This window comes from Somniosus microcephalus, chromosome 2 (assembly GCF_052327205.1).
Source record: "Somniosus microcephalus isolate GS21.2 chromosome 2, FLI_Smic_1.0, whole genome shotgun sequence".
Classification (NCBI taxonomy): Eukaryota; Metazoa; Chordata; class Chondrichthyes; order Squaliformes; family Somniosidae; genus Somniosus; species Somniosus microcephalus.
Genome location: NC_140988.1, coordinates 99,440,841 through 99,466,385, shown reverse-complemented (window position 1 = coordinate 99,466,385; position 25,545 = coordinate 99,440,841). Strand labels below are relative to the sequence as shown.

The 25,545-nt window shown below is 47.7% G+C and overlaps 1 pseudogene across 1 annotated transcript in view; it reads left to right on the top strand.

Moving 5' to 3' along the window:
- The window catches only part of LOC147122828 (uncharacterized), a 1,078,287-nt pseudogene that overhangs the window by 72,167 nt on the left and 980,575 nt on the right, over positions 1-25,545 (top strand). The window contains exon 3 of the transcript XR_015080342.1: positions 2,639-2,736. The product of XR_015080342.1 is annotated as an uncharacterized LOC147122828 (transcript). The remainder of the gene's footprint in view (positions 1-2,638; positions 2,737-25,545) is intronic.

Below are 25,545 nucleotides of genomic sequence, written 5' to 3'. Positions count from 1 at the left end.
TGTTGGAAGCAGTGTATTCTGGGTGGTGGGGGAAGGAATTTGAGGTTGTACCTATTTCGGCCCCTTCCTGCAATCATTGGTAAATTGGGGTGGGGTGAGGTGCCGGTAGCACAAGCGCTTCTTCTGCCTGTTTCCCCTATCCTGTGTTAACATCAGTTTTGGATGGGCAACACCTGGAATTCTTCCCAGCTCCACCCAGTATACGGCCAGCAATAAGTATGCCTTGCATGAAGTGAGCGTACTTGCCAGAAGCGGGCCCCACCATGCTGTATCCCAATGGCAATTGATCGAGAGATCAATTGTCATTAGGGAAGCAACAGAATAAAAGAGCAGCCAGGACTTTGCCATAAATGACACTCGGACTAGACCGGCCTGCGGCCCCTTGAAAGTCCTGCTACCTTAAGGAGTGAGTACCCTGGTGATATGGTGAATGGTATGTGCACACGCCTCTATTATGCAAATGGTCCTGTCCCCAGGATTTGGGATGGGAGCAGATAGCTGGTGGAAGTCCAACTTGCTGCACTTCTGACAAAGGAGTGCAGCATTCCGAATTTCTAGGCTATTATATTTGCACGGCTTTTATTCGGTATCAGTAATAGGTTTACAAAAGAAATATACTGAGTGCTAGAAATCTGAAATAAAAACAGAAATTGTTGGAAATATTCAGAGTGTTGAGAATGTGGAACTCGCTACCACAGAGAGTGATTGAAGCGAATAGTATAGATACATTTAAGGAGTGGCTAGATAAGCATATGAGGGAGAGAGAATAGAGGATTCTGCTGATAGAGTTAGATGAGGAAAAACGGGAGGAGGCTCAAGTGGAGCATAAACGCCGGCATGGACTGGTTGGGCTGAATGGCCTGTTTCTGTGCTGTGTTTCTGTGCTGTATATCCTGTTATCTTAGGTCAGGCAGCATCTGTGGAGAGCGAAACAAAGTTAACGTTTGAAGTCGATGGCCTTTCATCAGAACTGTTCCGCAAAGCAATCATCCAATCTGCGTTTGGTCTCCCCAATGTAGAGGAGGCCGCATCGTAAGCAGTGAATACAGTAAGACCCTGAGCTTCCGGTCACTTGTCATTTTAATTCTCTGCTCCACTCCCACTCCCAGTCTGACCTCTGTCCTTGGCCTCCTACACTGTTCTAATGAAACTCAATGGAAGCTCAAGGAACAGCACCCTATCTGTCGATTAGGCACTTTAAAGCCTCCGGAGTTTAGCAATTTCAGATTATAACCACTGCTATTTTTTTGGACAGCAGCTGTTGGTGATGATTCTGCTGTTGACATTTAAACCTCTTCTAGACCCATTTTTGTTTCTTTACTTGTCACATTACCATCTCCTTTTGCCTTGCACCATCATCCCTTTTGTTATTTAATCTCTCCTGCCTTCCACCCTATCATAGACCTTCCCTTTTGTTCTTTCCTCCCCGCCACCCTTTCCCTGCCTCTGTACTTGCTTAAAACCTGTTACATCGCTAACTTTTTCCAGCTCTGATGAAAGGTCATTGACCTCAAACGTTAACTTTGTTTCTCTCTCCACAGATGCTGTCTGACCTGCTGAGTGTTTACAGCATTTTCTGTTTTTATTTCAGCAATATATTTGATATTTTTACCTAATGTCAGTCATATGATATATTAGTTTAGCACATTTGCTGTATAGCAGTGACTTGCAAATTGCTGTAGCATTTAAGCTGCAGTGGGTCCATCGTCATAGTCATACAGCACAGAAAGAGGCCCTTCGGCCCATCATGTCCACGCCGGCCATCAAGCCCTATCTATTCTAATCCCATTTTCCAGCACTTGAAACACCATAGCATACAAGGCTACGGACCAAGTGCTCACCTAAATGCTGCTTGAATGTTGTGAGGGTTCCTGCCTCTACCACCCTTTCAGGCAGTGAGTTCCAGATTCTAGCCACCCTCTGGATGAAAAAGTTTTTCCTCAAATCGCCTCTAAACCTCCTGCCCCTTACCTTGAAACTATGCCCCCTGGTTATTGACCCTTTTACTAAGGGGAAAAGTTATTTTATCTACCCTATCTATGCCCCTCATAATTTTGTACCCCTCAATCAGGTCCCCCCTCAGCCTTCTCTGCTCTAAGGAAAACAACCCCAGCCTGTCCAGTCTCTCTTCATAGCTGAAGCGCTCCAGCCCAGGTAACATCCTGGTGAATCTCCTCTGCACCCTCTCCAATGCAATCACATCCTTCCTATAGTGTGGCGACCAGAACTGCACACAGTATTCCAGCTGTGGCCTAACTAGCGTTTTGTACAGCTCCATCATAACCTCCCTGCTCTTATATTCTATGCCTCGGTTAATGAAGGCAAGTATCCCATATGCCTTTTTAACCACCTTATTTACCTGTCCTGCTGCCTTCTGAACGTCAGAAGACACACTCCAAGTCTTGGACTTTTGTTACTAATGCCACAGGAGATAATCTTGTAACATGATAGATTTAATCAATATTGTGCACCATTAATTGCTTTTAAAAAGATACCCAACATGTATATTCAGTGTATTGAAGATCAAAAGCAAATGAAGAAGTGGAAATACAACACAATATTTGACTAGAAAGTCCTGTATTTTAATAATGTAAGCTGAACAGCATTATGGTGTCTGATAACCAGCTCTATCTTTCAGATGATGAAATGGCTAGAATTTCAGAGGCTTGTTACCAAAGTAGATCGCTTTTTCTACGATCACAAACTGTATGAACTGATGAGGAAAAAACACAGCAGGTACAAGATTCTGGTTTTTTTTCTTGCCTATCCAAATGAACTTTCTTATAGTGCAGAATAGGTTTAACTGTAAGATCATGTTTAGTTTTTTTTCTCTGATAACGAGCAGATTTCTGATTGTACAATTTGGACATAACCTGAACCCACATAATTGGTGCCTCCCTGTTTATATGCCTTCCAAAAATAGTTGATTGGAAGAAAGGAGCACTCCTGTTCAAAATGTAACATGCAGCAGCTTAGAAAATAATCACAAACATATCCTGATTAGGTGATTTATTTTTTTCTGGTCTGCTTACAGGAAATCTCTACTATTATACAATTTCTGACATTTTGTTTCTTCTGAAGGAGACCTTTCACAACCAGTCCCACTGCTCTATTTGAGATATAAGTTGAAGTCCTGATAATTACCAATTTGGATTTCACTGGAAAAGCATACTTCCCTCCCAATCTAGGTGAATGGGCTTCTTTTGTATCCAGTGTTGGGCATTTTGAACTTAACCTGCTTTATGGATGCCTAATCTTCATATAGATTGGACAAATCAAACTGGCAAAGGTAGCCTTGAGGATGAGTTCATATTCGGGTCAGTTTCTTTGAACAATACATTGTGGGACAGGCTATTTTAGATCTGTTAATGTGTAATGAGACAAGATTAATTAATGATTTCATAGTAAAGGATCCTCTAGGGAAGAGTGATCATAATATGATATAATTTCGCATTCAGTTTGAGGGTGAGAAACTTGGGTCTGAAACTAATGTCTCAAACTTAAATAAAGGCAATGACAAAGGTATGAAGTCAGAGTTGGCTAAAGTGGACTGGGAAAATAGATTAAAAGGTAAGATGGTAGATAAGCAGTGGCAGACATTTATGGAGATATTTCATAACTCTCAACAAAGATATATTCTACGGAGAAAGAAAGACTCTACGAGAAGGTTGAACTAAGGAAGTTAAGGATGGTATCAAATTGAAAGAAAAGGCATACAATGTTGCGAAGATTAGTGGTAGGCCAGAAGATTGGGAATTTTTTAGAAACCAGCAAAGGATGACTAAAAATAAATAAAGAGGGAGAAAATAGAATATCAGAGTAAACTAGCAAGAAATATAAAAACAGACAGTAAGAGCTTCTACAAGTATATAAAAAGGAAGAGAGTAGCTAAAGTAAACATTGGTCTGGGGAATTAATAATGGGAAACAAGGAAATGGCAGAGACTTTGAACAAATATTTTGATTCTGTCTTCACGGTAGAAGACAGTAAAAGTATCCCAATAATAGTAGATAATCAAGGGGCAAAAGGGAGGGAGGAACTTAAAACAATCACTATCACTAGAGAAAAAGTACTAGGCAAACTAATGGGACTAAAGGCTGACAAGTTCCCTGGACCCGATGGCCTGCATCCTAGGGTCTTAAAAGAAGTAGCTGCAGAGATAGTGGAAGCATTGGTTGTAATCTTCCAAAATTCCCTAGATTCTGGATTGGAAAACCGCAAATGTAACGCCCCATTCAAGAAAGGAATGAGACAGAAAGCAGGAAACTATAGGCTAGTTAGCTTAACATCGGTCATTGGGAAAATGCTGGAATCCATTATTAAGGGAGTAGTAGCAGGACATTTAGAAAATCACAATACAATCAAATAGATGGTTTTATGAAAGGGAAATTATGTTTGACAAATTTATTAGAGTTCTTTGAGGATGTAATGAGCAGGGTGGATCAAGGGAAACCAGTAGATGTAGTATATTTGGATTTCAAAAGGCATTCGATAAGGTGCCACACAAAAGGTTACTGCACAAGATAAGAGCTCACAGTGTTGGGGGTAAACATAGAAACATAGAAGATAGGAGCAGGAGTAGGCCATTCGGCCCCTCGAGCCTGCTCCGCCATCCAATGAGATCATGGCTGATCATCCAAATTCAGTACCCTGTCCCTGCCTTCTCCCCATATCCCTTGATCCCTTTAACCTTAAGAAATATATCCAACTCCTTCTTGAATATATTTAATGAACTGGCCTCCACCGCCCTCTGTGGCAGAGAATTCCACAGGTTCACCACTCTGAGTGAAGAAATTCCTCCTCATCTCAGTCCTAAATGGCTTACCCCTTATCCTTAGATTATGACCCCTAGTTCTGGACTCCCCACCCATCGGGAACATTCTACCTGCATCTAGTCTGTCCAGGCCTGACAGAATTTTATAGGTTTCGATGAGATCCCCTCTCAATCTTCTAAACTCCAGTGAGTATAAGCCCAATCGACACAATCTCTACTCATCGGTCATTCCTGCCATCCCAGGTATCAGCCTGGTGAATCTTCGCTGCACTCCTTCCATGGCAAGAACACCCTTCCTCAGATAAGGCGACCAAAACTGCACACAATACTCAAGGTGCGGTCTCACCAAGGCCCTGTACAACTGCAGCAAGACATCCTTGTTCCTGTACTCGAACCCTCTCGCTACGAAGGCCAACATACCATTTGCCTTCTTAACTGACTGGTGCACAAGAACACCCAGGTCTCTTTGCACTTCCCCTTCTCCCAATCTATTGCCATTCAAATAATAATCTGCCTTCCTGTTTTTGCCACCAAAGTAGATAACCTCACATTTATCCACATTATAGTGCATTTGCCATGTTTCTGCCCAATCACCCAACCTGTCCAAATCGTACTGGAGTTTCACGACATCCTCCTCGCAGCACACCCTCCCACCCAGCTTTGTGTTGTCTGCAAATTTGGAGATATTACATCCAATTCCCTCGTCCAGATCATTAATATATATCGTGAACAGCTGGGGTCCTAGGACCGATCCCTGCGGTACCCCACTAGTCACTGCCTGCCACTCGGAAAATGACCCATTTATTCCAACTCTTTGCTTTCTACCTGCCAACCAGTTCTCTATCCAAGTCAATACCTTGCCCCCAATCCCATGTGCCTTAATTTTGCATGCTATTCTCTTATCGAAAGCCTTCTGAAAGTCCAAATACACCACATCCACTGGTTCTCCCTTATCTAGTGGGAAAGCAAGTTGTGAGGTGGATTTTGTCAGCCCTGAGGAGGTGGGTATGGAGGCGGGACTGCCGGTAAAGTTGCAGAATTTGGGGACGGGAAGTTGTCCTGTCCCGGGTCCCGTCTCCTCGAGGTGGGCAAGGGATTAAAGCCTATTAACTGCCTGTTAACAGGTAGTTAACGGGCAGAAAATTGGATTTTCCCATTTTACCTTCCCAAGTGCAGGCTTCCCGACCTCGGGGAACCCCGCCAGGGTGGAGGAGACGAGTAGGAGGTCTGCGGGGGTCGGAGGGGTCTGAAAGTGCAATGTAGAGGTGAGTGAGGGGTGCAAGTGTGGAGTGGTAAGTATGTAAGTTGAGTGTAAAGTGTTAGAAAATGGTCACTTACCTTTGTTTCTGCCTGCAGCCTTCAGCCACTGAGGAGCCAGAGTCCCCGACATCTCCATTGTAGATTTCACAGACTGGCTGTTGGATCCTCCGAACCAACAGCCAGGTGATTTCTGCAAAGTTGAAAGGTTTGATGAGTCCTGAACACAAGGTCTCATCAAACTACACAGAATGTCAGTGTTTGACAGCTTCACAGAGCTGTCAAATGCTGACATTTCTTCTTTCAAAAAATCTTGACAGATGAGACGTCATACGTTGATGTGCTCTATCACTGATTTCCCCCTAATTGGCCCGCTGAGCCCGCTGGGCGGGCTTAACAAGGTCAATCAGGGAAAAATCCCACTGGTTGTCCAGAAGCTGATGGAGGCAGGATTGAAAGCCGGCAAGCAGCAGTCCCGCCTCCAAAAGCTTCCCATTGACAAAATCCAGCCCAAAGAGTCTGCAAAGGGATGTAGATAGGTTAAGTGAGTGGGCCAAAAATTTGGCAGATACAGTATAATGTGGGAAAATGTGAGGTTATCCACTTTGGTAGCAACATATTATTTAAATGGTGAGAGACTACAGAATGCTGCGGTGCAGAATGATCTGGGTGTCCTCGTACATGAAACACAAAAAGTTAGCATGCAGGTACAGCAAGTAATTAGGAAGGCAAATGGAATGTTGGCCTTTATTGCAAGGGGGATGGAGTATAAAAGTAGGGAAGTCTTGCTACAACTCCACAGGGCGTTGGCGAGACCACACCTGGAGTACTGCGTACAGTTTTGGTCTCCTTATTTAAGGAGGGATATACTTGCATTAGAGGCAGTTCAGAGAAGGTTCACTAGGTTGATTCCTGGGATGAAGGGGTTGTCATATGAAGAAAGGTTGAGCAGGTTGGGCCTATACTCATTGGAATTTAGAAGAATGAGAGGTGATCTTATTGAAACATATAAGATTCTAAGGGGGCTTTAAACATTTTAACATTCTTTTAAAGTTAGAGTGGTGGTGGAATTTAAAATTCATCCTCTAATTTAATATTGACATTTTAGGGATGGAGAGCTACCGTTTGTAAAAGGGTAACGTAGCATTCTTATTGTAGCACATGAATACTTCTACTAGTCCTAACCATGTTTCTGTAATTTTTGGTGGGATAAGCAGATTTACAGTACTGACCAAGGGGAGAAATGCTTTTCATATACTTCTGCTAATGAACATTTTCATATTTGAAAAAGGCCAGGAATATTGCAAAAATAAAAATCTTGCAAATGAAAGTGCAGTACTCGCTTAGACTCACAGAATGATACAGCACAGAAGGAGGCCATTCGGTCCATTGTGCCTGTGCTGGCTCTTTGGTACAGCTATCCAATTAGACCTGCTCTTTCCCCATCACCCTTTAAAATTTTTCCCTTCAAGTATATATCCAATATTTTTTTTGAAAGTTACTATTGAATCTGCTTCTACCACCCTTTCAGCCAGTGCATTCCAGATCACAACAACTTGTTCAGTAAAAAAATGTTTCCTCATGGTGCCTCTGGTTCTTTTGCCAATCACCTTAAATCTGTGTCCTCTGGTTACTGACCATTCTGCCACTGCAAACAGTTTCTCCTTATTTACTCTATCAAAACTTTTCTTGATTTTGAACCTCTCTATCAAATCTCCTCTTAACCTTCTCTGCTCGAAGGAGAACAACCCCAGCTTCTCCAGTCTCGCCACATAACTGTTGTCCCTCCACATAACTGTTGTCCCTCATCACTGGTAACATTCTAGTCAATCTCTTCTGCACTCTCTCTAAGGCCTTGACATCCTTTCTAAAGTGTGGTGCCCAGAATTGAATACAATACTCCAGCTGAGGCCTAACAAGTGTTTTATAATGGTTTAGCATAACTTCATTGCTTTTGTATTATATTCCTCTATGAATAAAGCCAAGGAACCCATTTTTTTTTAAACAGCCTTCTCAACTTGTCCTGCCACCTTCAAAGATTTGAGTAGATTGGAAGATTGTGGCCAGAGCCTCCGCAATTTCCACCCTTACCTCCCGGAGTCACCTGGGATGCAACCATCCGAACCGGGTGACTTTTCTACCTTGACTACTGTCGCTCTTAAGTAACTCCTCTATCTATTTTTACCCTATCCAATATTGCTACTACCTGCTCCTTTACTGCCACATTGACAGCATCCTCTCTCTAGTGAAAGCAGATGCAAAGTACTCATTTCGTACCTCAGCCATACCCTCTGCCTCCACAAGAATATGATCTTCTTGGTCCAAGTTACTGCTGCCTGCTACTTTACATGGTTGTAGCTCACATCCCAGCGCAGAATGCACTGCTGATCGGCCCACTGCTGAGCGCACAGCCTGTTTGCGTGAGGCGAGCTTTACTTAAAGTTAGCCTGCACCTCTTAATGGCAGTCTGCACCTCAAAGGTGAGCTGCCTTCTGGTGATGAAAAATGTTATAATTGCTTCAGCACTAACCCAAATGGCTCAACAGGCCAGGGGAAGGACATGCAGGTTCTTGGACAGGGCACTCGAGGCCTTTGTGCTGGGGGTGGTGGGGGGGGTGGGTGGTGGTGGCTGGTGTGGGTGGTGTTGGGGATGGAGAACTGGAAGAGAGGTCCTCTTCACAGGAGGGCCTCCAGAAAGAAGGATGTGGGATCAGATTGCCGAGGCCAGCGGTGTCGCCCCCAGGACGTGGCTCCAGTGCCCAAAGAAGTTTCATGACTTCAGACAAGTGGTCAAGGTCAGTTGATTCATCTTCATAAGCTGTCTCCTACCAACTGCACCACTAGCCTCACACACTGCTCAGTGCACCCCCACCCTCAGTGGTGGGGCTGAAAGGATACACGAGGATGGTATCCTCCTATGTTATCCTTCTACATTATCCTCCTCACATCCCACATCTCCCTCATCCCACAATCTCTTCTGATGTACAAGCTGCACATGGTTTAAGCATGCAGCTCTTGCTTTCCCGCCCTCCCCTCACCACAACACCATCCTTGTGCTTTTCTCATTTCACACACCCAAGAAATCCATCCTGCCCAGCCAGTGGTTGAACAAGAAGAGGGAGAGGAGAGTTAAGAAGAAACACTGTCACTCGATTTCACACTCCCAGCACTAGCTTCTTGAGATCATTCTGCAAGGTCATCTGCAATCTTCCCTCCACTGAAAGTCAGCAGCCTTCCACCAGCCATGTTGCAGCCACTGGGATAGCACTGCGTTACATCACTAGGATAGGTAAAGGCACACATTAGACAGTCACTAAGGAATGCACAAGGGTGGTTAGTTGATTTTTTGATGTAATATTGGATGCATAGATGGATAAAGTTGGATTGGAAAGATTGCTTAGTGGTGGCTTTTATTTCAGCATTGTGACCAAGAGAACGTGGTGATAGTCAGTAACAGAGGGAAGGTAAGGTGTGGGAGAACTGTTGAAAGGGGGATTGGGGATGTGATCACTGGTACCACAGCCAGAAAGGGGCTGTCTGGGTTGCCTTCCTTCCGCTTCCTCCTCTTCTGCAAGTAGCTTGTTCCCTTTGCTGCCTCTGCTCCATCTCCATGTCATGCTGCAGCCCAAGGGGACTGCAACTGCAGCCCCTGGACTAGGAGTGAGTGGTGTTCACAGAGCCTTCCTTTCAAAGCCAAAGCCTTGCAAGCATCCAGCAGCAGTCCCTGCACACTTTAAAAGTTTTTTAAATGTCTTGCACCAAGCCACTATTCAAAAAATATATAGGAACCAATACAAAAGCAAAAATCTAAACCTACCTCAAAGTTGCGAGTGTCCCTTTAAAAAGCGCTGGTGGGGGTCTGTTGTGCAGCTGTGCATGCTTTGGTATTGAATGGAGCGGCGACATCAAAAATAGCAGATCGAGCACCATATTCTAAAATGAACTCAAGGAACAAAAAATGGTGGAGGAATGGCTAACATTACCCCTCAAAAGGAATGAGAAGCAAACTGCAATTCCTGGGCAGACACATGGGTAACTGTGGGAGATGGAGGAGGAGAAATTGGAGGCTTTAGAGCCGGCTGCTACCGCCACTGTGGTGTACGTAACCTGTTCCACCTTAAGAGAACTACCTTAAGAGATGTACTACTTTCTCTTGGCTGCTGTATACTGTAATACCGGTGGTGACCACACCGGTATATAAACGTTGTGTAGTGATTTGCTGGGCAGTTTAGCCCTGACCTCCGAATAGTAAAGACCTGTTAAAGTTATTCTTGTTGTCTGTGTCCAGTGATTTATAATAAGCATAATTGGGACACACAGACTCAACAGTGGCGACGAGTCCGATCTTACCCTGCGGCAGTTTTACATCCAAGGCAGCTTCGTCCTCAGAACGGACGTCGAGAAGAGGCATCCGCCCTCATCATCCTGCTGAGCACCACATCGCACGGGAGGCATCGAGAACCCGGGTTAAAAAGAAAAATTCTGACCACGAAGCCCTCCATCAGCGACAGGCAGTGATCATCCCTTCTACCACGGTGGTGGGTAAGCCGATCAGCGACACGAGCAGAAAGTCGGCCGTGTTGGCTGTGGAGTAGGGGAGGGAAAACGGAGGAAGAAGGGCGGAGAACTCGACCGCGGCCGGTGAAAAGGGCTGGGCTGCAATCGGGGCCGAGGGGCGCAGCGACTGGGGCAGCGTTAAGGCCACGAGAACCGCGGAGAACTCAACCGCAGCCGGTGTAAAGGACCGGCCTGCAAGCGGGGCTGAGAGGCGCAACAGCAGGGGAAGCGTGAATGCCCACGGGAACCGCGGGGGAGCAAAAAGCAGTGTCGGGGAATTGAGAACCGCTGGGGAGGCGAGAACGGCAGCAGCACGGCAATCGCCATTGCAGCCAGCGGGGGAAGAAGGCAAACGCGGGAAGCCGCCATTGTAGTCGGCGGGGGAAGAAGACGAGCGTGGGAAAAACCGCCAAGCGCGGGAAGCCGCCATTTTAGTAGGCGGGGGAAGAAGACAAGCGCGGGAAGCCGCCATTTTGGGAAAAAGAAAATTTAAAGAAACTTGCAAGGATGCCTAAACATGGTAACATCAATGCTTTTGATAGCGATGTCGAAGATTGGGCCACGTATGTAGAACGCATGGAAGTTTATTGTAAAGCAAATGAGGTACCAGATGATAAGAAAGCACTAACCTTATTAAACTCAATGGGTGCGAAGACGTACGGGCTATTGAAGCACCTTGTATCACCAGATAAACCGGCGGATCAGACTTTCGCGAATATTGTTACTGTCCTGAAAAATCATTTAAACCCCACGCCGCTGCTGATAGTGGAACGATTTAAATTTTACAGAAGAACGCAGCTGCAAGAAGAAAGCAACGCTGAATTCTTAATTGAACTGCGTAAGCTATCAAAGTACTGTCAGTTTGGAACAGGACTAGCAGATGCGCTGAGAGATAAATTTGTGTGTGGATTGTTAAAAGAAGGAACACAAAAGCGACTGCTAGAGGAGAATGATCTTACGCTTGATAAAGCTGTCACTATTGCAGCATCGCACAAAGCCGCAGTGAGAGGCACTGCGGAAATGCAGCGAAGATCATCGGAACTCAGCACCAATCAAATGGCCTTGGGTGCAGTAAGGTGTTATCGTTGTGGAAAGACAACGCACGATCAGAACCAGTGCTGGTTCAAAAATCAGGAATGCAGAAAATGTGGCAGGCTTGGTCACATAGCTAAAGTATGCCGGTCAGGAAAGAAGACCAGCAACAAAAAGTCACCGCAGGAAAAGTGCAGAAAGGTACACAAGGTGACAGAGAACAGTTCGGATGAACAGAAGTCAGATTCAGACTCCAGCAGTAAGGAACTGGGTTGTCTAAGAGTACACAATGTGGGTAATGAAGCAGACCTCCAAACTATCTGGGTCACACTTCAGATAGCAGGAGTCCAAGTGAAGATGGAATTGGACACTGGATCGGCATTGACGGTCATGAATAAGCAAGATTACAAAAGGTTATTCCCACATATTCCCCTACGGGATACGGAGATTGTATTGAAAACATACACGGGGCAAAGAGTATACCCCATCGGAAAGATAAAGGTAAAGGTGGTCCACAAGGGCAAAGAAAGCCGAGGAATGGACTTATATGTGCTACCTGAGGGAGGTCCACCACTACTGGGATGGGAGTGGATCAGGAGAATAAATATGGACTGGCATTCCTTAAAAGCACTAACGGTAGATTCCGGTAAAAAAGATGTCAAACCTAAACGATTGTCCAGAATATTGGACGATGCTAAAGAGGTGTTCCAACAGGGACTGGGAACACTGAGAGGAATTACGGCAAACATCAAGGTTGAAGAACATGCAAACCCGAAATTTTTCAAAACCAGACCGGTACCTTATGCGATACGACCTGGTGTGGAAGCTGAGCTGGAAGGGCTAGAACGTTCAGGAGTACTGTCTAAGGTGGACTGGAGTGAGTGGGCCACGCCCATTGTTCCCGTCATGAAGCGTTCATCGAGCAACAAGCCGGGGGAACCGGGGAAGGTTCGCATCTGTGGAGATTTCAAGATCACTGTTAATCCGGTGCTTCACACGGTGCAATATCCGCTTCCGCGGATTGAGGATATCTTCGTTTCGTTGTCTGGTGGGAAACACTTCACCAAGATAGACCTGGCGCAGGCGTACTTACAGATGGAAGTTGAGGAAGAGTCACGCCAGTATCTCACGATCAACACGCATAGAGGCTTGTATCGGTATAATAGACTGGTTTTTGGAGTGGCATCGGCTCCAGCAATTTGGCAGAGGGCCATGGAGCAGGTATTACAGGGAATTCCAGGCACACAATGTTACCTGGACGATATTCTGATTACAGGAGATGATGATGAGGAACACCTTGCAAATTTGGAACTGGTGCTCACCAGATTGAAAGAATATGGACTTCGAGTTAATCGCCAGAAATGTGAGTTCTTTCAGAAGTGGATCTCGTACTGTGGTCATGTCATTGACCAGGAGGCGCTTCATAAGTCTCCTGACAAGATCAAAGCTGTTGTGAAGGCTCCCGCTCCGGATAATGTATCCCAGTTGAGGTCGTTCCTAGGGTTGATTAACTGTTACCATAAGTTTCTGCCAAATTTATCCACGGTGCTGCACCCGCTGAACGCTCTTTTGCAGAAGGGAGTACCATGGAAGTGGAGCGAGGACTGTAAGAGGGCCTTTTGCAAAAGCAAGGCATTGATCACCTCAGAGGAAGTGTTGGCTCACTTCAACCCAACGCTGCCTATTCGTTTGGCTTGTGATGCTTCTCCATATGGTATTGGGGCAGTACTCTCACACAAGTTGCCAAATGGCTTGGAGAGGCCAGTCGCATTCACATCCAGATCATTGACCTCCGCTGAGCGCAACTATGCTCAGATAGATAGGGAGGCTCTCAGCCTTGTGTGGGGAGTAAAGAAGTTTAATCATTACCTGCAGGGCCAAAAGTTTACGCTACTGACAGACCACCAGCCATTGGTATCCATTTTTAACCCTAAGAAGGGTGTTTCGGTGATGACAGCACAGAGGCTCCAGAGATGGTCCCTTTTCCTAGGGGCACATCAATATCAGATTGAATTCAAAGGTACAAAGCAGCATGGTAATGCTGATGGGCTGTCGCGCCTGCCACTACCTACAGCGGAGGAGGCACCGACGGTTGACCCTGTTGAGTTATTTCACTCGACCATCATCGAATGTTTACCAGTCACCAATGCAAGTATTGAAAGAGAAACCAGGAACGACCCGACACTGTCCCGGGTCTACGAATTGACAGTGAAGGGATGGCCAGCACATGGTGATCCACTGTTACCGGCATTCTCAGCAAGACGAGAACAGCTGTCCGTCTGTCAAGGAACATTGATGTATGGAACAAGGGTGATTATTCCTCCTAAGTTAAGAGAGAGAGTTCTAAAGGAACTGCATGAAGGTCATCTGGGGGGAGTCAAGATGAAAAGCCTTGCTAGGGCTTATGTGTGGTGGCCGGGTATCGACCAACAGATAGAGGATCTGACGAAAAGCTGCTCAGGGTGCCAAAAAGTTCAAAATGCACCTCCGATTGCACCGCTGCATCCATGGGAATGGCCTTCAACCCCATGGCAACGTGTACATATTGACTTTGCTGGTCCATTCATGGACTCCATGTTTTTAATTGCGGTGGACGCACATTCTAAATGGCCAGAAGTGATTAAGATGACTACCACTACCTCGGAAAAGACGATCGCGGTGCTAAGAACGATATTTGCAAGAAATGGATTGCCAGAACAAATGTGTTCAGACAACGGCCCGCAGTTCGTGTCAGAAGAATTCCAGAAATTCATGAAGAAGAATGGGGTGAAACATTATACCTCTGCCCCATATCATCCGGCTACAAACGGGTTGGCCGAGAGATTTGTACAAACGTTCAAAAAAGCAATAAAGGCCATGAGCGAAGATCAGATTCCACTACAACACAAGGTGGACAATTTCCTACTGGCATACCGAAATGCCACTCATGCAGTGAGAAACCAAAGTCCTGCCATGATGTTCTATAACAGGAGGTTGCGGTCCAGGTTGGACTTGTTAAAACCAAATGTGCGGAGGGAAGTCGAAAACAAACAGTTCCAGCATATAAATAACAAGACCACTCGGAGTTTCGAAATAGGACAACCAGTGTTAGCCCGGGACTATAAAAATGAGAAATGGCAATCTGGAACAATTCGGGCCAGACAAGGACCCCTGATGTACACGGTAGACATTGGTGAAAATGTAATACGACGTCATGCTGACCAACTGGTAGAATCGAGAACAAGGGTCGAACCCATGGTTACGGCAGAGACAACCGTGGAAGAAGTTAGTGAACCTGAAGCATCTACCTCAGAAGTGAATGTACCTGATGATGATGTCCAATCCATAAGAGACCAACTAGATGAGTCACCCCAGCAACGAGAATCAGAGACCCCTGAAAGGCGTTATCCAACTCGGATCAGGAGGCCTCCTCAGAGACTGAATCTTTGAACTGTTTTACATGAAGTTGTATATATATATATATGTTATGTTATGTTAAATGGGGATATACACTGTTAAGCTAAAAAGGGAGGATTGTGGTGTATGTAACCTGTTCCACCTTAAGAGAACTACCTTAAGAGATGTACTACTTTCTCTTGGCTGCTGTATACTGTAATACCGGTGGTGACCACACCGGTATATAAACGTTGTGTAGTGATTTGCTGGGCAGTGCAGCCCTGACCTCCGAATAGTAATGACCTGTTAAAGTTATTCTTGTTGTCTGTGTCCAGTGATTTATAATAAGCATAACTGGGACACACAGACTCAACAGCCATGAAATAGCGAAAAGACGGCGGCCGACGCTCTTCCACCAACTGGTGGTGGATCCATTAGCGCAGGCCATTTTGGATCTGCCGGTAAACATTAGTGCCAGGGAGATTTAAATGAAAGAGATTGTGACACCAGTGAGTGCGTAGCGCTCATTTGACGCCCGATCCCCAATATTGCATTTAGCCATTTTACTTACGGTCAGCGCAGAACTATGACATGGAGAGCTGTCATCTACCAGCAGGAAGCAGGCTGCAGCAGCGATATTTAAAGGCATCATCACCAATCAGCTGCACCTGACATGGTTCAGCAGTTTCAGTGGCTGTTTGCTACTTCCTGCAACTAAAACAGCTTTCTTTAGTTATTTCAAGGTTTTTTTGGTAACGGGGACTGTTGCTTCAAGTGTAAAAGTCCCTCATTTTTTAAAGGCTTCTGCACACAACACTTGCTCACATTCATGGGGGCTGTACTGGCAGTTGACCTCGCCCTCCAGGATCTGTGGCAGAGGGCGCGGAGGAAGACTGGAACCTGCGCGCAGAAGCAGGAGCCCCATGAGGGCTCAACATGAGACCTTACCCACCTAGGGTCTTCCGACAGCACATCTCCTACCTTCAATTAAGCGAGGAGCAGTGCCTTAGGAGGCTACGCTTCACCAAGGAGGTGGTCACAGAACTCTGCCACCTCCTGCAACCAGACCTGCAGCCTGAGAGCAGGGTAAACACGGCTCTCCCAGCAGCAATCAAGGTCACTGTGACACTCCACATCCCCATCATACCATCCGTGTGTCACAGAATATCACATCGCTCTCCCGGGCACAAAGCTGAAATGAGACACATCACAAAAGATTCCAAACACAATTATTAAATTTATCAATAATCACAAGACACACATTTACAATTATATTATTAACTAATCACCCTGGTGCAATCCCTTCGTGTCTGTCTTTCATGTGCCTTTTTCTAGTCTAGTGTTCTTACAAAATACTCCTCCAGTGGCTGCAGCATGCCTGGTGGAAGGCTGCTACCTTTCAGTGAGGGAGACTTCAGATGGCCTTGCAGGACGACCTCGACCAGCTCTGGACCTAGAAGGCCCGGCTGTAGACTGCACCACCTCGGCATGGGTGGCAGCAGTCTGGGCTGACTGGATGACGGGCAGCGACAAGAGCAACGGCGGAGTGGCAGTGGTAGGAAGAGGAATGCTGTCATCCTGAGAGAGGACAGTAGGGTCCTGCTCCACTGACCCACTGTTACTCCCCCGGGGCGGCACCTCAGCCCTCCCACCAATCTGTTGGAGCAGATTGCTGGCCTGCTGCGACACCGTGAAAGCCCCAGTTGACGGTGGGCAACCCAGCCACGATCGCAGCAGTCAGAGCTTGGGTGGCTTCAAGCTGAGACTGCATGACCGTGCTCTGAGCTTGGGTGGCATCACGCTGAGACTGCATGCCCGTGCTCTGAGCTTGGGTGGCATCACGCTGAGACTGCATGCCCGTGCTCTGAGCTTGGGTGGCATCACGCTGAGACTGCATGCCCGTGCTCTGAGCTTGGGTGGCATCACGCTGAGACTGCATGCCCGTGCTCTGAGCTTGGGTGGCTTCACGCTGAGACTGCATGACCGTGCTCTGAGCTTGGGTGGCTTCACGCTGAGACTGCATGACCGTGCTCTGAGCTTGGGTGGCATCACGCTGAGACTGCATGCCCGTGCTCTGAGCTTGGGTGGCATCACGCTGAGACTGCATGCCCGTGCTCTGAGCTTGGGTGGCATCACGCTGAGACTGCATGCCCGTGCTCTGAGCTTGGGTAGCATCACGCTGAGACTGCATGACCGTGCTCTGAGCTTGGGTGGCATCACGCTGAGACTGCATGACCGTGCTCTGAGCTTGGGTAGCATCACGCTGAGACTGCATGCCCGTGCTCTGAGCTTGGGTGGCATCACGCTGAGACTGCATGACCGTGCTCTGAGCTTGGGTGGCATCACGCTGAGACTGCATGAGAGCGATCTGAGCTTGGGTGGCATCACGCTGAGACTGCATGACCGTGCTCTGAGCTTGGGTGGCATCACGCTGAGACTGCATGACCGTGCTCTGAGCTTGGGTGGCATCACGCTGAGACTGCATGCCCGTGCTCTGAGCTTGGGTGGCATCACGCTGAGACTGCATGACCGTGCTCTGAGCTTGGGTGGCATCACGCTGAGACTGCATGACCGTGCTCTGAGCTTGGGTGGCATCACGCTGAGACTGCATGAGAGCGATCTGAGCTTGGGTGGCATCACGCTGAGACTGCATGACCGTGCTCTGAGCTTGGGTAGCATCACGCTGAGACTGCATGCCCGTGCTCTGAGCTTGGGTGGCATCACGCTGAGACTGCATGCCCGTGCTCTGAGCTTGGGTGGCATCACGCTGAGACTGCATGACCGTGCTCTGAGCTTGGGTGGCATCACGCTGAGACTGCATGACCGTGCTCTGAGCTTGGGTGGCATCACGCTGAGACTGCATGAGAGCGATCTGAGCTTGGGTGGCATCACGCTGAGACTGCATGACCGTGCTCTGAGCTTGGGTGGCATCACGCTGAGACTGCATGACCGTGCTCTGAGCTTGGGTAGCATCACGCTGAGACTGCATGACCGTGCTCTGAGCTTGGGTGGCATCACGCTGAGACTGCATGACCGTGCTCTGAGCTTGGGTGGCATCACGCTGAGACTGCATGAGAGCGATCTGAGCTTGGGTGGCATCACGCTGAGACTGCATGACCGTGCTCTGAGCTTGGGTGGCATCACGCTGAGACTGCATGACCGTGCTCTGAGCTTGGGTAGCATCACGCTGAGACTGCATGCCCGTGCTCTGAGCTTGGGTGGCATCACGCTGAGACTGCATGAGAGCGATCTGAGCATGGGAGACCTCAAGCAGAAACTGCATGAGAGCAGTCCCGAGCTTCCGCTGCAGCACTAAGACGTTGGATCGCTTCCGCCTGTGCTGCAATTGAAGCTGCACCATCACCCATCATGCTCCATCACGTCTGGATCATCACGGTCTCTCTGGGAGTGCACGATCATTTCCAGGCTGGAAATCCTTGGTTCCATGTTCTGCCCAGAGCCCTGTGCAATGTTGGACACGGACTCCTCCACGCTCCTGGACATTGCCGAGAGGCCCTCTAGCAGCCTTGCCATTGCACCCACCATTTGTGTGTGCATGTCCATCACCCTTCTTCTGAAGGCCTCCCCATCGAGGTCCTCATCGGAGTCCTGTGCAGCAGAACTTGCCTGTGAACTCGCCCCAAGCTACCCTTTTCCCCTGGCCTTGCTGCAGCCCACTTATGCGTGGTGCATCACCCAGTGCAGATCCTGCTTCTACACTAGCCTCTAAAGTTTACATAGTGCCAGTTTCTGAGCTGGTGTCCGTGCGTGAGAGATGTAGTGACACGGTGTCGTCTTCCTCCTCCTCCTCGCTCTCAGCGGTGCCCTCGGGGACAGGCTGATCGTTGATCATCTGAAAGCAGAAAGGCGCAAGAGTCGGGTTATGGTGAGGCAGGGGCAGGGGGGTGCGGGGAAGCCAGAAATGCATGCATACAGCATGAGTATCTTGAAAGGGAGAAAAGATTGTGGGCTGAGGTGGAAGTGGGATGTGAGAAAAAGGATTAGGAATGATCATACCTTTGTTGTCCTCAAAGGGTCGAACCTCACCAGTGGCTATGGCCTCTACCATGTGGTGCCCAATGATCTCAAGCACTCCCTCCTCAAGCTGGCTTATGTGCTGAAGGTCTGCCTGGCCCCCTCCTGTCTACTCCTGCTCCTGACGGTTATGTGCAACCTTGGCCTACAAGAGAAAGAGAAGTGTTGATGACTTTAGCGCAATGTGTTTGGGTGATGTGCCTGCCATAGTTGAATAGCGGTCATTGTGTGCAAGATGTGCGATGTAGGTGTGAGTGTTGATAGGTGGAGATTGTTGCTTTGTGAGTGCTGGGGGTGCGGTGCAAGGAGCAGTGTGTGAAACTTGTGGTGCAGATGGTGGTATGTGGCATTTTCTGAAGCCTTCACTCACCCTGACCACCCGTGTGAGGTCATTAAGCTTCTTCCGGCACTGTGTGGGGGTCTTGGAGACAACAGTGCTGGCTGTGCCATGGTCCACTATCTCATGCCACATGGTCCTGGATGTGTGTGGCAAAGGCCTCCTACCAGTTGGCAGTATAGCACCGCCCACCTCCTCGCCACCACAGAGACCAATGCCTCAGGAGCTTCATCAGAGATCCTACAGGCTCTCTCCCTCCATCTATGTTCTGCCATCACTACTTGTAAGTGTTGCTTCTCATTCCACCTCTTCACTGTGCTGTTGGGGTAGCCTGATAATGAGGTGCTGCACCATAAATGCACCTTCGCTTTATGTAGTGGAAAAATCCTGGGCAATCATGACTGAATTAGACTGTCCCTGATATTCGGCCACCTGTTGAGCGTTAAAACAATAAGCCGCAGTTTTAGTACTGAAATCATTACTAAAATCATGTTAATGAAGAGTGAGGACGAATTTTACATCTATAACTAGACCATTTTCAGGTGGCGCAGCTTAACCTCATTTAGTCTCAACACTGCCACTTTCTTGGCTATATCCAATTTTTAGCCTGGAGATTTTGAAGGAGAGCTGTCCAGTTGAGGTTGGTAAGGGGATGAATGTATTTTGATGCTTTGGCAACATAAGATGTAACTTATCATGCCAATAAAGCGATTTGAATTGTGAATTGTGAATTGTGGGATGAAGTGTTTACGCAACTGAATGTTTTTGACATCCTGTTATTGCTTGTTCATATCTTCTGATTCACAAATCAGAGAGCACCTTGCTAAGAAGAATGACTTTTGTGTCCTTCAAGGTGCTGAATGATTTATAGAAAGAAGCATTTTGATGAGCAATCTGACCTCTACCTGATTCACCCCTCACTTTACACCTTACTCACTGAAGCACAAGTCCAGATACGCGTACTTGGGAGGAGGGCATTACTGAGACAAGAGGGAAAGGTTTTAATGGGAGAGTGGGATCGGTGCATGAGGTTTGATAACCTCATAGGTTGCTCTAAACATAACAATTTGCATTTATATAGTGCCTTTAATGTTGTAAAATGTCCCAACATGCTTCACAGGAGTGTAATCAGACCAAGAAAATGACACTGAGGCAAAGAAGGCGATATTAGGACAGGTGACCAAAAGCTTGGTCAAAGAAGTAGGTTTTAAAAAGCGTCTAAAAGGAGAGAGAGATGGAGGGAATTCCAGAGCTTAGGGCCTAGACGGCTGAAGGAACAGCCATCAATGGTGGGACGAATGAAGTAGGGGATGCACAGGAGGCCAGAAGTGGAGGAACACCGTGATCTTGAAGGGTTGTATGGCTGAAGGAGGGAGGAGCGAAGCCATGGAGGGATTTGAACCAAGGATGAAAATGTTAAATTCGAGGTGTTGCTGAACTGGGAGCCAATGTATGGCAGTGAGCACAGGTGATGAGTGAATGGGATTTAGTGTGAGCCAGGATTTGGGCAACAGTGTTTTAGATGAGCTTAAGTTTATGGCAGGTGGAAGATAGGAGGCCGGCCAGCAGAGCATTGGAATAGTCGAATCTGGTCGTAACAAAGGCACGGGTGAGGGTTTCAGCAGCTGATGGGCTGAGGCGGGGCAGAGACGGGGAATATTACAAAGCTGTAAGTAGGCGGTCTTTGCGATGGAGAGGTTATGGATTCGGAAGCTTAGGTCAGGGTCAACTAGGACGCCGAGGTTGCAAACAATCTGGTTCAACTTGAGACTGTGACCAGGAAGGGGGATGGAATCGGTGGCCAGGGAATGGAGTTCGTGGTGAGGACCGATGACAATGGCTTCAGTCTTCCCAATGTTTATTTGGAGGAAATTGCTGCTCATCCAGAACTGGAGGTCAGCATCGGACCTGGGTTTGAGCAGTGAGGTGAGGCGAGGCGGAGCTTAAAACCGGCAGCGACCCGAGGCCCGACCAGAGCATCGGACCTGGGTGTGAGCAGTGAGGTGAGGCGAGGCGGAGCTTAAAACCGGCAGCGACCCGAGGCCCGACCAGAGCATCGGACCTGGGTGTGAGCAGTGAGGTGAGGCGAGGCGGAGCTTAAAACCGGCAGCGACCCGAGGCCCGACCAGAGCATCGGACCTGGGTGTGAGCAGTGAGGTGAGGCGAGGCGGAGCTTAAAACTGGCAGCGACCCAAGGCCCGACCAGAGCATCGGACCTGGGTGTGAGCAGTGAGGTGAGGCGAGGCGGAGCTTAAAACTAGCAGCGACCCGAGGCCCGACCAGAGCATCGGACCTGGGTGTGAGCAGTGAGGCGAGGCAAGGCGGAGCTTAAAACCGGCAGCGACCCGAGGCCCGACTAGAGCATCGGACCTGGGTGTGAGCAGTGAGGCGAGACGAGGCGGAGCTTAAAACCGGCAGCGACCCGAGGCCCGACCAGAGCATCGGACCTGGGTGTGAGCAGTGAGGTGAGGCGAGGCATACCAATTCAACAGCAGAGGAGAGAGGTAAAAAGTAATCCAAGTGTGACGTCACCAGGAAGCAGGTAAGTGATTGGTTGGATTGGTTGGTGAGTATTTCTTTCTTCTTTTCATTACAAGCTTAAATTCTGCGGTTTTTTTCTCGGGTCTCTGTGCTGTTGTGGGGACAGTTGGTAAACCATTTAACTGGTGTAATTAGAGGGATTGATTTAATTTAAATCCAATTAATTAAAGGGGATACTAGCATCTATAGAGGGTAGAGGGTGTCCATAACTAGCAATAAAAATTTTAATTAATTACATAGAATGGAGCAGGTGATGTGTTACTGTTGCGAGATGTGGGAGCCGGTAGACCCCATTGAGGCTAACGGTGATTACATCTGTGACAAGTGTCTGCTGCTACAGGATCTCCAGCTCCGTGTTGATGAGCTGGAGTCTGAGCTTCAGACACTGCGACACATCAGGGAGGGGGAGAAGTACCTGGACTCTGTGTATCAGAAGGTGGTCACACCTATGAAGTTAATTAATTCAGATGTAGCCCATGGTCAGGGACAGGACGGTGTGACTACGAGCGAGGCAGGTACGGGGATCCAGGAGGTAGTGTTGGAGGAGCCGCAGCCCTTGCTCTTGTCCAACAGGTTCGAGGTTCTTACTCCCTGTGGGGACGGGAGCAGGGGCTGCAGGGAGGATGAGCAACCTGGCCACAGCACCGTGGAACGGGGGGCCATTCAAGAGGGGGGAGTAAATAGAAATGTTGTAGTGGTAGGGGATAGTATTATTAGGGGGATAGATAGAGTTCTCTGCAGCCAAGAGTGAGAGTCCCGTAGGCTGTGTTGCCTACCCAGTGCCAGGGTTAAGGACATCTCCTCTGGGCTGGAAAGAAACTTGCAGTGGGAGGGGGTGGATCCAGTCGTCGTGGTCCATGTTGGTACAAATGACATAGATAGGACTAGGAAGCCGGTTCTGTTAAGGGAGTATGAGCAGCTAGGGGTCAAATTAAAAAACAGAACCTCAAGGGTAATAATCTTTGGATTATTACCTGAGCCACGAGCGAATTTGGCTAGGACAAATAAAATAAGAGAGTTAAATGCATGGCTCAAAGACTGGTGTGGGAGAAATGGGTTTTGCTTCCTGGGACACTGGCACCAGTACTGGGGCAGGAGGGAGCTGTTCCGTTGGGACGGGCTTCACTTGGCCAGTGCTGGGACTAGAGTCCTGGCGGATCATATAACTAGGGCTGTAGAGAGGGCTTTAAACTAACTAGTGGGGGGGGAGGTTCCTAGAGAGCAAATAATAAAAATGACAACAGAGAAGGTCATAGACTTAGGTAGCAGTGGGGAAATTAAAAACCAGAGCGTGTCAGGAAGGGGCAGAAGGTGTGGAGTAAAAGGTAAAGTAATAAAAAGGGCAAAAGCAGGAACTAAGTGTCACAAAACACATTTGAAAGTTCTCTATCTGAATGCATGTAGCATTCGTAACAAAATAGTCGAGTTAATGGCACAAATAGCTACATATGGGTATGATCTTGTGGCCATTACAGAAACATGGCTGCAGGGTGACAATGCCTGGGAATTAAACATACCAGGTTATTTAACGATCAGGAAGGACAGACAGGAAGGAAGGGGAGGTGGGGTGGCTATGTTAATAAAGGACGGAATCACTGTAATACAGAGAAATGATATTGGGTCAAAAGATCAGGATAATGAAACAGTTTGGGTGGAGATAAGGGCCTAGAAATTCAGTCGCGTTTGCGCCCACTTATTGGCTATAAAGTGGTTTGCGCCTGAAGTTTTTTATCGCCCGAAATTCAGATGGACCCTAACATCGGCGTTAGCCGGTAGCGCCGTGTCGGCACCGATGACGTCATCGGTGTGCGCAGTGCCCCGGTTACAATGCTATTCCGGCCCGATGGCCAAATTCAGTTGCGGCCGCCTCGCCCGTGGCAGCTGCAAACAGCGTTTGTGAAACGGGGTCTTGCAGCTCCGAAAGGCCGGCGCATAAAGGTGGAGCGGCGCCTGGCCTCTTTCCTGGCGGCCGCCTGCCCGCACCTCCCTCCCCGGACTCCTGCACCACCCCCCCGCGGCATTGATGTCTGAGTCCCGCGAGCCCGGCACTTCTCCGTGGTGCCGGGCTCATTTGCCGGGGGAATCCACCGGTGATCTGACGGCTGCAGGCAGCTCCTCCTTAAGAGAAGGAGGAGGCCTGCAGTACCCCAGCCTGCCGCACCGCATCGGGTGCCGCAGCGGGAGCTGGACGCCTGAAAGTGACACTCATTGCCCCTAGCGAGGCGGCCAAACCCTGCAATAGCGCCCGCCGCCGTCTTGGCCCGTCGCAACTGAATTTTAGGCGGGCGCTACGGGAATCCTGGCGGGCGCAAAATTTCGGGCGCAAAAGACCTGGCGGGGCCATACCGAATTTCTAGGCCAAGGAATAATAAGGGGAAAAAAACACTAGTGGGCGTAGTCTATAGGCCTCCGAACAGTTGCAACTCGGTTGGACGGAGTATCAATCAGAAAATAGTTGAGGCTTGTAATAAGGGAACATCTATAATTATGGGGGATTTTAACTATCATATTAATTGGACAGATCAAATTGGGCAGGGCTGCCTTGAGGATGAGTTCATTGAGTGTATTAGGGATGGGTTCCTTGAGCAGTATGTAACTGAACCGACCAGGGGGCAAGCAACCTTAGATCTGGTCCTGTGTAACGAGACAGGATTAATTAAAAATGTCCCAGTAAAGGATCCCCTTGGAATGAGTGACCATAACATGGTTGAATTCCATATTCAATTAGAGGGTGAGAAGGTTGGATCTCAAACAAGCGTGCTAAGCTTGAATAAAGGAGACTATGAAGGTATGAGAGCGGAATTGAGTAGAGTGGATTGGGAAAATAGATTAAAGGGTAAGACGATACATGATCAGTGGTGTACATTTAAGGAGTTATTTTACAACTTCCAAAAAATATATATTCCACTGAGAAGAAAAGGGTGTAAAAGAAAAGACAGCCATCCGTGGCTAAGTAAAGAAATTAAGGATAGTATTCGACTAAAAACAAGGGCCTATAAGATAGCCAAATCTAGTGGGAGGATAGAGGATTGGGAAAACTTTAAAAGACAGCAAAAAATAACAAAAAGATTGATTAAGAAAGGGAAGATAGATTATGAAAGTAAATTAGCAAAAAATATAAAAACAGATAGTAAGAGTTTTTATAGTTATATAAAAAGAAAAAGGGTGGCTAAAGTAAATGTTGGTCCCTTAGAGGATGAGACCGGGAAATTAATGGTGGGAAATATGGAGATGGCAAAAACACTGAATGAATATTTTGTATCAGTCTTTACAGTAGAGGACACTAAGAATATCCCAACACTGGACAAGCAGGGGGCTATAGTGGGGGAGGAGATAAACACGATCAAAATCACTAAGGAAGTGGTACTCGGTAAAATAATGGGACTCAAGGCGGATAAATCACCTAGACCTGATGGCTTACATCCTAGGGTCTTGAGGGAAGTGGCGGTAGGGATTGTGGATGCATTGGTAATAATCTTCCAAAACTCCCTGGACTCAGCAAAGGTCCCGGCAGACTGGAAAACTGCTAATGTAACACCCTTATTTAAAAAGGGCAGCAGACAGAAGGCTGGAAACTATAGACCGGTTAGCCTAATATCTGTGGTAGGTAAAATTTTGGAGTCCATTATTAAGGAGA